Raw genomic sequence first — 9202 nt, 5'->3', positions numbered from 1 at the left:
GGGGGGGGGGGGGGGGGGGGCTCGATCCCATGAGCCCAAGATCATGACCTGAGCCGAAATCAAGAGTCAGAGCCTTAGCTGACTGAGCCACCCAGGCACCCTTAGAACAGGCTTTTATTTGTTTGTTTTTTGTTTTTTGTTTTTTTTGTTTTTTTTTTTTTTAGATTTTTATTTATTTATTTGACAGAGATAGAGACAGCCAGCGAGAGAGGGAACACAAGCAGGGGGAGTGGGAGAGGAAGAAGCAGGCTCCTAGCGGAGGAGCCTGATGTGGGGCTCGATCCCATAACGCCAGGATCACGCCCTGAGCCGAAGGCAGGCGCTTAACCGCTGTGCCACCCAGGCGCCCCTTTATTTGTTTTTTTTAATTTTATTTTTTTTCATTTTTTAAAAATTAAATTCAATTAATCAACATATAATGCCTCATTGGTTTCAGAGGTAGAGGTCAGTGATTCATCAGTCTTATATAACACCCAGGGCTCATTACAGCACGTGCCTCCCTCAATGTCCATCATCCATGTACCCCATCCTCCCACCTCCCTCCCCTCCAGCAAATCTCTGTTTGTTTCCTATGATTAAGAGTCTCTTACGGTTTTTCTCCCTCTCTGATTTCATCTTGTTTTATTTTTCCTTCCTTTCCCCTATGTTCCTCTGTGCTGTTTCTTAAATCCCACATATGAGTGAGATCATATGACAGTTGTCCTTCTCTGATTGATTTATTTCACTTAGCATAATACCCTAGCAGCAATGTCCACAATAGACAAATTACGGAAAGAGCCCAGATGTCCATCGACAGATGAATGGATAAAGATGTGGGTGTATACACACACACACACACACACACACACACACAGTGGAATATTACTTGGCCATCAAAAAAAGAAATACTGCCATTTGCAACATGGCCCTGCTCCGTCCACTGTAATAATGAAGACCCTTCTCAGCAATTAGACTGCCAACCTTGCAGAAAAATGTCGACATGACTCTGCAGGGATACGCTGTTGTCATGAAGGGCCCCAGAGGAACCTGCAGAGAGACTTGGATCACATCAGTGTAGAACTCTATCTCCTTGATGGTTGACAAATGGTGGGGAAACAGGAGCTGGCTACTGTTCGCACGTCTGTGCTCCAGTGCAGAAGAGGGGCAAGAGCGTTACACGGGCCTCCAGCAAAATAAAAGGTCTGCGTCTGCTCACTTTCCCATCAATGTCATTATTCAGGAGAATGCTTCTCTTGTTGAAATCTGCCATTTCTTGGGTGAAAAATACATCTCCAGGGTGTGACTGAGACCCGGCGTTGTCTGCTCAGTATCTCAGGCCCAGAGAGATGAGTTAATTCTTGAGACGACACTGAACTTGTATCAAACTCAGCTGTTTTGATTCAGCAAGCCATAACAGTTCAAAACAAGGGTACCAGAAAGTTTTGGGATGGTCTCTATGTTTCTGAAAAAGAAACAGTTCAAGAGATGGCTGATGAATAAGATTGAAATTGTCCAGCTGTAGAAACAGCAAGATGTCAGGGGAGTCCTCAGACTTCCTTGTGGTTTTTCAAAGATACAATAAAAGTTGTGTATTGATTGGGGGAAAAAAACAAATATATGCCTGGGTAACCTTGGAGCCCCTGCCCGGCACTGAGGAGTCCCGCTGGAGAGGGTGACAGGAGGGGCCTGCACGGGGCGCCAGGAGCACCTGTGAGCATCGGCCCAGGCTTCCTGGAGGAAGCGATGACGCCTCTGAGTTTGAGGAGGTGAGCACGGGTTAGGTCAAGAACCAGGAGCAGGGCATTCCCGGTGGAGTGGGAGCGCTGACCACGAGGATGTCATGGAAGGAAAGCTCCGAGTGCTGCATGGCTGGGGAGGGGCATGGTGTCCTCCAGGAGAGGACAGGAAGGTGATGCAAAAGACACTGCGGCCACCTCAGAGGGCCTTGGGCACTAAGCAAAGCAGTCAGCGCTTCATGCTGAAAACACTCAGAGAATACTTTTGTCCCTAGCCCTCTCCGACGGTTGGTAGGTGAGCTGTGATTCCATGAGGCAGTTCCCTGTTGATCAGTCATGCAACAGGGTTTCCTCTGTTCAGTAGGATGGTCTGATACACCCATGCATAAAGTATTTGGGGACTTTGACAATGTCTCCTAGAGGCTTCTTCAACCTAACAAGGGAGTCTCGCAGTCGGGGTCAGGGAGGCATAGGAATCACCTGGTCCGGCCTCCCGCACGGCTGGGTGACCTGGCCTCCAGTCTACGGATCCCACCAGTCACTAGCAACGGTATGGGTCATTTAGTTCCCCCGTCAGCCTTGGGGGAGGATGAAGCCGTGCAGGGCCATGAATGGCTCAGGACCATTCTGATATGCTGAAATGCTGTGCGATCTCTTATCCCCTGCCTGGGTCCGGATGGCCTGACTCGGCACAGGCATGCCCTCGGTTCCCTCCCCATCCCCTGGGACGGCCTCGCTTCTCACTGTCCCCCCCAAGTTGGCCAAGCTCTGTGCACATCTGGCACCCGGACCAGATTCATTAAAACCATCTCAGTAAGGCTCACGGTGATGAAAAGCCCTTTCATCCTTGTTTTGGGTTTCAGTCTCCCAAATGCTGCTTACCAGAAATGTTTCCATGTTGTGATTTCTTTGGTTCTCCTCGTCTCAAGTGGAAGGTCAACAGGGTGCCCCCAAGGCCTCTGCCCTAGACAGGGAGACAGCTCCCCACCCTTCTCATGCTGCGGGACCCACGTGGCACAGAGGGACAGCTCTGCAGCCTCCCGGGTTTGGAGAAGAGTGAGTCTCACTAAGATATTAATGACTTAAGGGGCACCTGGGTGGCTCAGCTGGTTTAGCACCCAACTCTTGATTGCAGCTCAGGTCGTGATCTCAGGGTCCTAAGATCGAGCCCCCCCACCTCAGGTTCGGAGCTCAGCAGGAAGTCTGCTTAGGATTCTCTCCCTCTCTCTTCCTCTGCCCCTCCTCCCCGCTCTCTCTAAATCAATCAATCAATCAATCTTTTTTTTTTAAAAAAGATATTAATGACTTAAGATCACACGCACAGTAGGTATGCAGTTTTCTTTTCAGTTTTCAGCAACAAAAATTAAGTCAAAATCCTTAATTACATGCGTTGCTTGCTATGAAGATAGGCCTCCCTGGTCACGTCCCTGCAGAGGTAGCTTTTAGACTTATATATAGAACTTTTTATTTTGTGCCTGGAGGATTCCATCTACTTAGCATGGCCTTTAGATCTTTTGGGATTCTGATTCTCTCCTCATTTTATTGAAATCCTGCCAGCACTAAGGCACCCCAGTGAGGGAGGCAGATGAGTTTTCCCACTCTCTCATGTCACATCGCCTAACCTCCCCCCCCCACCCCAGCTCAGGGCCAGCCTTCCACTCCCCAGAGCTGCTAGAGAAAGAGGTATTTGGACAGCGTGTGTCCTTCTTAAGAACCAGCTGCAGGTAGCCCCCTGAGGCTGGGAAGAATGTCGCAACAGCTTCCAAAGCCCAAGGGGTGTCCCCGCGTTATGGTCTCACTGCAAACCATGTCGCACCAAAGCTTTTGGACGGCGGACTATTCCCTGGAAGCCCCACCTGCCACCTGCGCTCCGCTTCTCTGCGCAGAGCCGGGGCTGCGAGGGTCCTGGGAGGCGCAGCCTCGCCAGAACAAGCCACTGGGCGGTGGCTTCTGCGGACAGAACCTTCTGGACCAAAGTCCCCAGAGAAGGGCTTAGCTTCTGGGGAAACTGGCCCAGCACCCCTCCCCCCCCCNCCCCCCCCCACCCGCCCCGGCCCCGGCCCCAGGGGTTATTCCCCGCGCCGCTGGGCCGGGGGCTGAGACGCTTGGCCGCGCTGCGCTGGGCGGAGGCCGCCCCCTGCTGTCGGCGGTGGCGAAGTGCGCGGCGCCCGAGGCCGCAGGAGCGCTCAGACGTTGGCGCCCTGCAAAAACCGTTTAGGCTCGGAGTTGATCCAGAGCCTTAGGGTGTGATTTGAGATGTCTGTCCCCGGACGGCAGGGAGAGCTCAGCTGCTGTGCTCTTCCGTACCCGTGACTGGGTGCACACGGATTTAGGAAACGTGACAGAGTAAATGCCCGTATTCTATGTAATATGCCGTAATGTGTGGATAACCAGAAAACGTCAACGTAGGTCGTGGCCAAAGTAAAGCTACGATCTGAGTCCAATAAGAGAACGAGATGGAATTGAACGGGTTCATCCAGAGTTTGTGGGTGACAGGAGGTTGTTTTTATTTTTCATGGCTACGATAATAACTTTGGGAAAGGCATTGAATGACTTCAAGTGAAGTTTAGGATGGAATTGGAGCCCTGCTTTTGGACACGGACATGCCGAGTTCTGGGAGCTACAGAGTGTTGTGGGGCGGGGGCCAGCAGGAGGCGCGGCGAAGGCAGCGCGCACCGAGAGTGCGGGACCCGCCGCCCCGCGCTGACCAGGGCCGGCTGAGCCTTGCGGGAGCCCGCGCTGCGGCCCCGTGATGCTCCGGAGGGGCCCCTGGCCTTGGCGCCCGCGGCTGCTGCCGACCCCCGGACTCCAGGGCCCGCCAAGCACCTGCGGGGCTGCGACCGCGGACGCCCCAGGTTTTGTGTGTGAAGCTGTGAATCTCGTCTTTAGAGTACGGCGGCGCCCCCTGACGAAGTGACCCTTCACTATAGACACAGCCTTCCCTTGCTAACACTCACTCTGCCATCCAGAAAAGCCACCTGTCCATTTGCGGTCAAATCAGTGTTACCAACGGTCGGTTCCTTCCTCCGGGACCTACGAAATGAAGATACAGGTGTCAGAACTGCAGCCATCTTCACGGCAGGTGGCAGTGACATTCCAGCTTCCACCCTGATGGAACTGTTGCTAAGGAATGATTTCAAACTTGGCATTAACAAAATGCCGAGGGGGTACGGTGCCCCAAGAAAGAGAAAACTGAAGAGGGAGCATGCTACTGAGATGGAAAAGTGGGAAATCTTTGGTGCACGGATTGTTTACAGCTTTGCATGTAAAAGAGGTTCAGAAAAAGAGAGAGCACCGTTTACTGGTTTACTGGCGAAAACCTGAAGGGACAGCCACAGCCTCTCCAACAGATCACAGCTGGGATTAAAGGTGGCTCAGAAGCCCAAACCAGCAGCCATCTCTGCGGGCTGAGTTAGCACTGCTGTCCCTTCGGGGGCGCAGTGGCCTGGCTCACCCGCTGGGTATACTCCTGGGATGTGCTGGAACCAGTGACAGACCTCATCACATTTGCAAGTTCCATGGTCTTGTTTGCATACGTCGCGGTCACTCGGCAGGATCATACGTACCAGCTGTCGAGAATAGGCAGTTTCTTCACTTCTTCCACAAGAAATCAAAGCAACAACCTTTCGATGCTGTGCAGTACAAGTTGAAAGGTCCTGCTCAGGCTACAGAACCCCTCAAATGGGTGCGCCACGCTCTCCGTTTGCGAATGCAAGGAAAGGAATTCAATGAAAAGAGTTAATCTTACATTTGCACATGTCATTGCATTTTCCAGTATTGCTGATTCAGCAACTTAGAAACTGGAGTTTTTAAGTCCCACGGTGCCTTTGAATTTGAGTGTTTCGATCTCTTTTGATAATTAAAAAAATGCTTGAGGAGTGCCTGGGTGGCTCAGTTGGTTAAGCATCTGCCTTCGGTTCAGGTCCTGATCCCAGGGTCCTGGCATTGAGCCCCATGTCAGGCTCCTGCCTCAGCGGGGAGGCTGTTTCTCCCTCTGATTCTGCTTCTCCCTCTCCCTCTGCCTCTCTCCCAGCTTGTGCTCTGTCTGTCTCAAATAAATAAATAAATATTTGGGGGAAAAAAGTGTTGCATATTAAGTGTTTCAAAGACAGGGACCATGACTTTTATTTTTTTGACATCTTCCCAGAATAGGAAAAATCTTGATTCAACTCCATTCAACATGCTAATAGTCATTTATTGAACATATCCCAACAAGGCTACTTATTGGCTTCTTGTACTTTCTGTGCCTCAGTTTCATCATCTGTAAAATGGGTAATAATGTCACCTACTTATAGGGTGAGGAGTAAATGAGATCTGTAGAGCTCTCAGCACCATTCCTGGCCAGAGGACTCACAGAAAATGTTATTATTTTTATATCTACAACAGTTAAGTTCTGAGCTAAATGCTGGAGTTACTCATAATGAAACATGATTCCTGTCCTCAAGACGTTTACCATTTGAAGTAAAGATGTATGCAAACAGGCATATAAGATTATAAATGATCAGTGCTGTCAAAAATGTAAGAACAAGGTGCTGGCGGACGATGGAAAGGAGAAATGTATTATGTCAGAGGGGAAGGACACCAGAAGGTTTTATGGGAGGGGTTACATCGGAGCTAAATCTTGAAGGATGTGTTAGGATTTAGATGGATGAAGAGAAGCAGTCCGAGCAGAAGAAATCACGTGAACAATGATGCTGAGTCATCATGACAGTGTGTAGTAAGTTCAGCCTCAGCCAGCGGCCAGTGTGACCAGAGGGCAGGAGATAGGAGAGGAGGCAGCAGGCGGGGAGCCCAGGGAAACGATCGATCGTAATCAGTAGCGAGCATCCGGTGAAGGCTTACTTACCCAATGCCAGGCACCGTGGACTGGAAGAAGATCATGGGGCCCGATGAGCCATGCTCAAGACTGTGAATTTGTCTTACAGACAACAGGACACCATCAAAGTTATCTGAGCAGGTTCCTATTTGTGGAAGGATGGAGCACATAGTAGGCTCTTGGTCAACACCCGTCAGATTAAATTAAACTGGGTGGCGGTGGAGTATAAATGGCAGCAAGTCCCATACAGGCATGAAAGCTACAAAACACATTTTAGTAATGGCGTAGTTCAAATGTACTTGATACCGAGAAGGAATGAGTAGGCGTAACATTCAGGACACGTGGCTTGTTTTAGAATCAGTGAAAACTATAAAGCCAAGTAGGGAAGCGGTTTCTATCAAAGGTCACTGCTCTACAAAGCTTGAACATAACAAGTGTAGATTTATCCAAGCGTAGTGTCTTATTCCCGAGACAGGGGAAGGAGATTAACCCCTGCTCTGTGACGGAATGCAGCCATTCGGGGGCCATGGCTGGAGGGGACGTGCAGGTCCCATTCCGGTGGTAAGGATATGGGGAAATGGTGTTTCCAGTGGGAGCCAAACCCCTAGCTTCCCGGCCTGTAAGTGTACCGGAAGCCGATTTTGTGCTCTCCAGTGGACTTGTAAGGTCTTGTTCAGAGACACAAGAAGGCGTTGGGCCTGTGTGCAGGGCATGCAAAAATGACATAATTGCTACCCCGAATTCTGAGAAGCCCTAAGCGATTGGAAACATTGACCATAATCTTGTCCAGAGCAATACAGAATATGTAAGCTTGCAAACCAACAGATGTGTGTATAAACCTCCGGGCTTCCCCAGGGCTATCGCCAATTCGCCTAGTGACAGCTCTGGCTAGAGAAACTTTATGCAAAGCCTAGTGTGTGAGAAGGAGGACTGGTGTGGGGCAAGAGAGAAGATAGCAGGTGGGTGAAAAAGCCAGTCACGCTGGCAATGCACTCTCTAGGTCCCGCAGTGCCTGGGAGAGTGGTGTGTCTACTGCCACCTGGTGGCTGGCAGTAGATACACACCTCGTTGCTCCCTGCAGGCTTTCGGGGCAACTCCAGTTGGGGTAGAGGGCCAAGCCAGGAGCCAAACGGGTCCAGGAGTTGTGTAAGAAAGTTAGAGCCACTGCTCCTACAGTCCAGGGGATCTTGTCCCTGGGCACATACAACAGATGACCTTTGCTGTCTTTTGGCTTGGAATAACGTCCAACTGTATTTCTACATTGCCTCCAAAGACATTTTAGGATCTGTCACGTCGGGATTCCAGCACTTGGTATGGGTGTCATACTCTGTTACTGCACAGGCCTCTGATGAATTTCTGATCAACAGCAAGGTCAATGATGAAAAGGAAGTAAAAGGTGACAAAAGATAGTCTAGGCGCCTGGGTGGCTCAGTCAGTTAAGCATCTGTCTTCAGCTCAAGTCATGACCCCAGGGTTATGGGATTGAGTCCTGAGTTGGGCTCCCTGCTCAGTGAGGAGTCTGCCTCTCCCTGCCCCCACGCTCATGCTCACTCTCTCTCAAAAAAAAAAAAAAAAAAAAAAAAAAAGATAGTCTGTGCTACCCTGGTTTTACGTTTAAAAAAATCTCGATTACACCCATGTTCCCAGCAGCATTATTCACAATCGCCAAGACGTGGAAATAACCCAAGTGTCCACCAACATATGAATAGACATACAAAATGTGATATATTCACAAAATGAAATATTATACAGCCTTAAAAAGGAAGGAAACTCTGCAATATGCAGCATGAATAAAACTTGAGGGTATTATGCTAAAAGTGAATAAACCAGTCAGAAAAAGACAAACACTGTATGCTTTCACTTACCTGAGCCCTCGAGTAGTCAAATTTAAAGAGACAGAAAGTAGAATGGTGGCTGCCAGGGGCTGGGGAGGTGGTCATGGGGGGGTTACTCTGAATGGATGTGGAGATTGAGTACTACGAGAGGAAAAAGTTCTAGAGATCTGTTGCACAACAACATGGGTATACTTTACCGACCTGCGCTCTTAGAAAACGGTTATGATGGTAAATCTTATGTGTTTTTTTATCACAATTAAAAATATTTTATAAAACAAGACAAAATCAGAGAGGGAGACAAACCATAAGAGATTCTTTTTTTTTTAATTAACATATAATGTATTATTTGTTTCAGGGGTACAAGAGATTCTTTTTTTAATTATTTTTTTCTAAGATTTTGTTTATTTATTTGNGAGAGAGGGAACATAAGCAGGGGGAGTGGGAGAGGAAGAAGCAGGCTCCCAGCAGAGGAACCTGATGTGGGGCTCGATCCCAGAACGCCTGGATCACACCCTAAGCTGAAGGCCGACGCCCAACGACTGAGCCACCCAGTTGCCTCAAGAGATTCTTTTTTTTTTTTAAAGATTTTATTTATTTATTTGACAGAGATAGAGACAGCCAGCGAGAGTGGGAACACAAGCAGGGGGAGTGGGAGAGGAAGAAGCAGGCTCACAGTGGAGGAGCCTGATGTGGGGCTCGATCCCATAACGCCAGGATCACGCCCTGAGCCGAAGGCAGACGCTTAACCGCTGTGCCACCCAGGCCCCCCCAAGAGATTCTTAATCATAGGAAACAAACTAAGGGTTTCTGGAGGGGTGGGGGGTGGGGGTGGGGAA

General features: G+C 49.5%; 1 protein-coding gene and 2 pseudogenes across 1 annotated transcript in view; all 3 read left to right on the top strand.

Annotated features, from left to right (window-relative positions):
- The window catches only part of IMPA2 (inositol monophosphatase 2), a 79941-nt gene that overhangs the window by 58687 nt on the left and 12052 nt on the right, over positions 1-9202 (top strand). The gene's annotated exons all lie outside the window — the stretch shown is intronic.
- Positions 831-2628, top strand: LOC117795911 (annotated as a pseudogene).
- On the top strand, positions 3379-5684 carry LOC100483297 (annotated as a pseudogene).

Source organism: Ailuropoda melanoleuca, chromosome 14 (genome assembly GCF_002007445.2).
Source record: "Ailuropoda melanoleuca isolate Jingjing chromosome 14, ASM200744v2, whole genome shotgun sequence".
Taxonomy (NCBI): domain Eukaryota; kingdom Metazoa; phylum Chordata; class Mammalia; order Carnivora; family Ursidae; genus Ailuropoda; species Ailuropoda melanoleuca.
The sequence above is the reverse complement of the archived record's forward strand: the minus strand, read 5'-3'. Positions and strand labels throughout refer to the sequence as shown.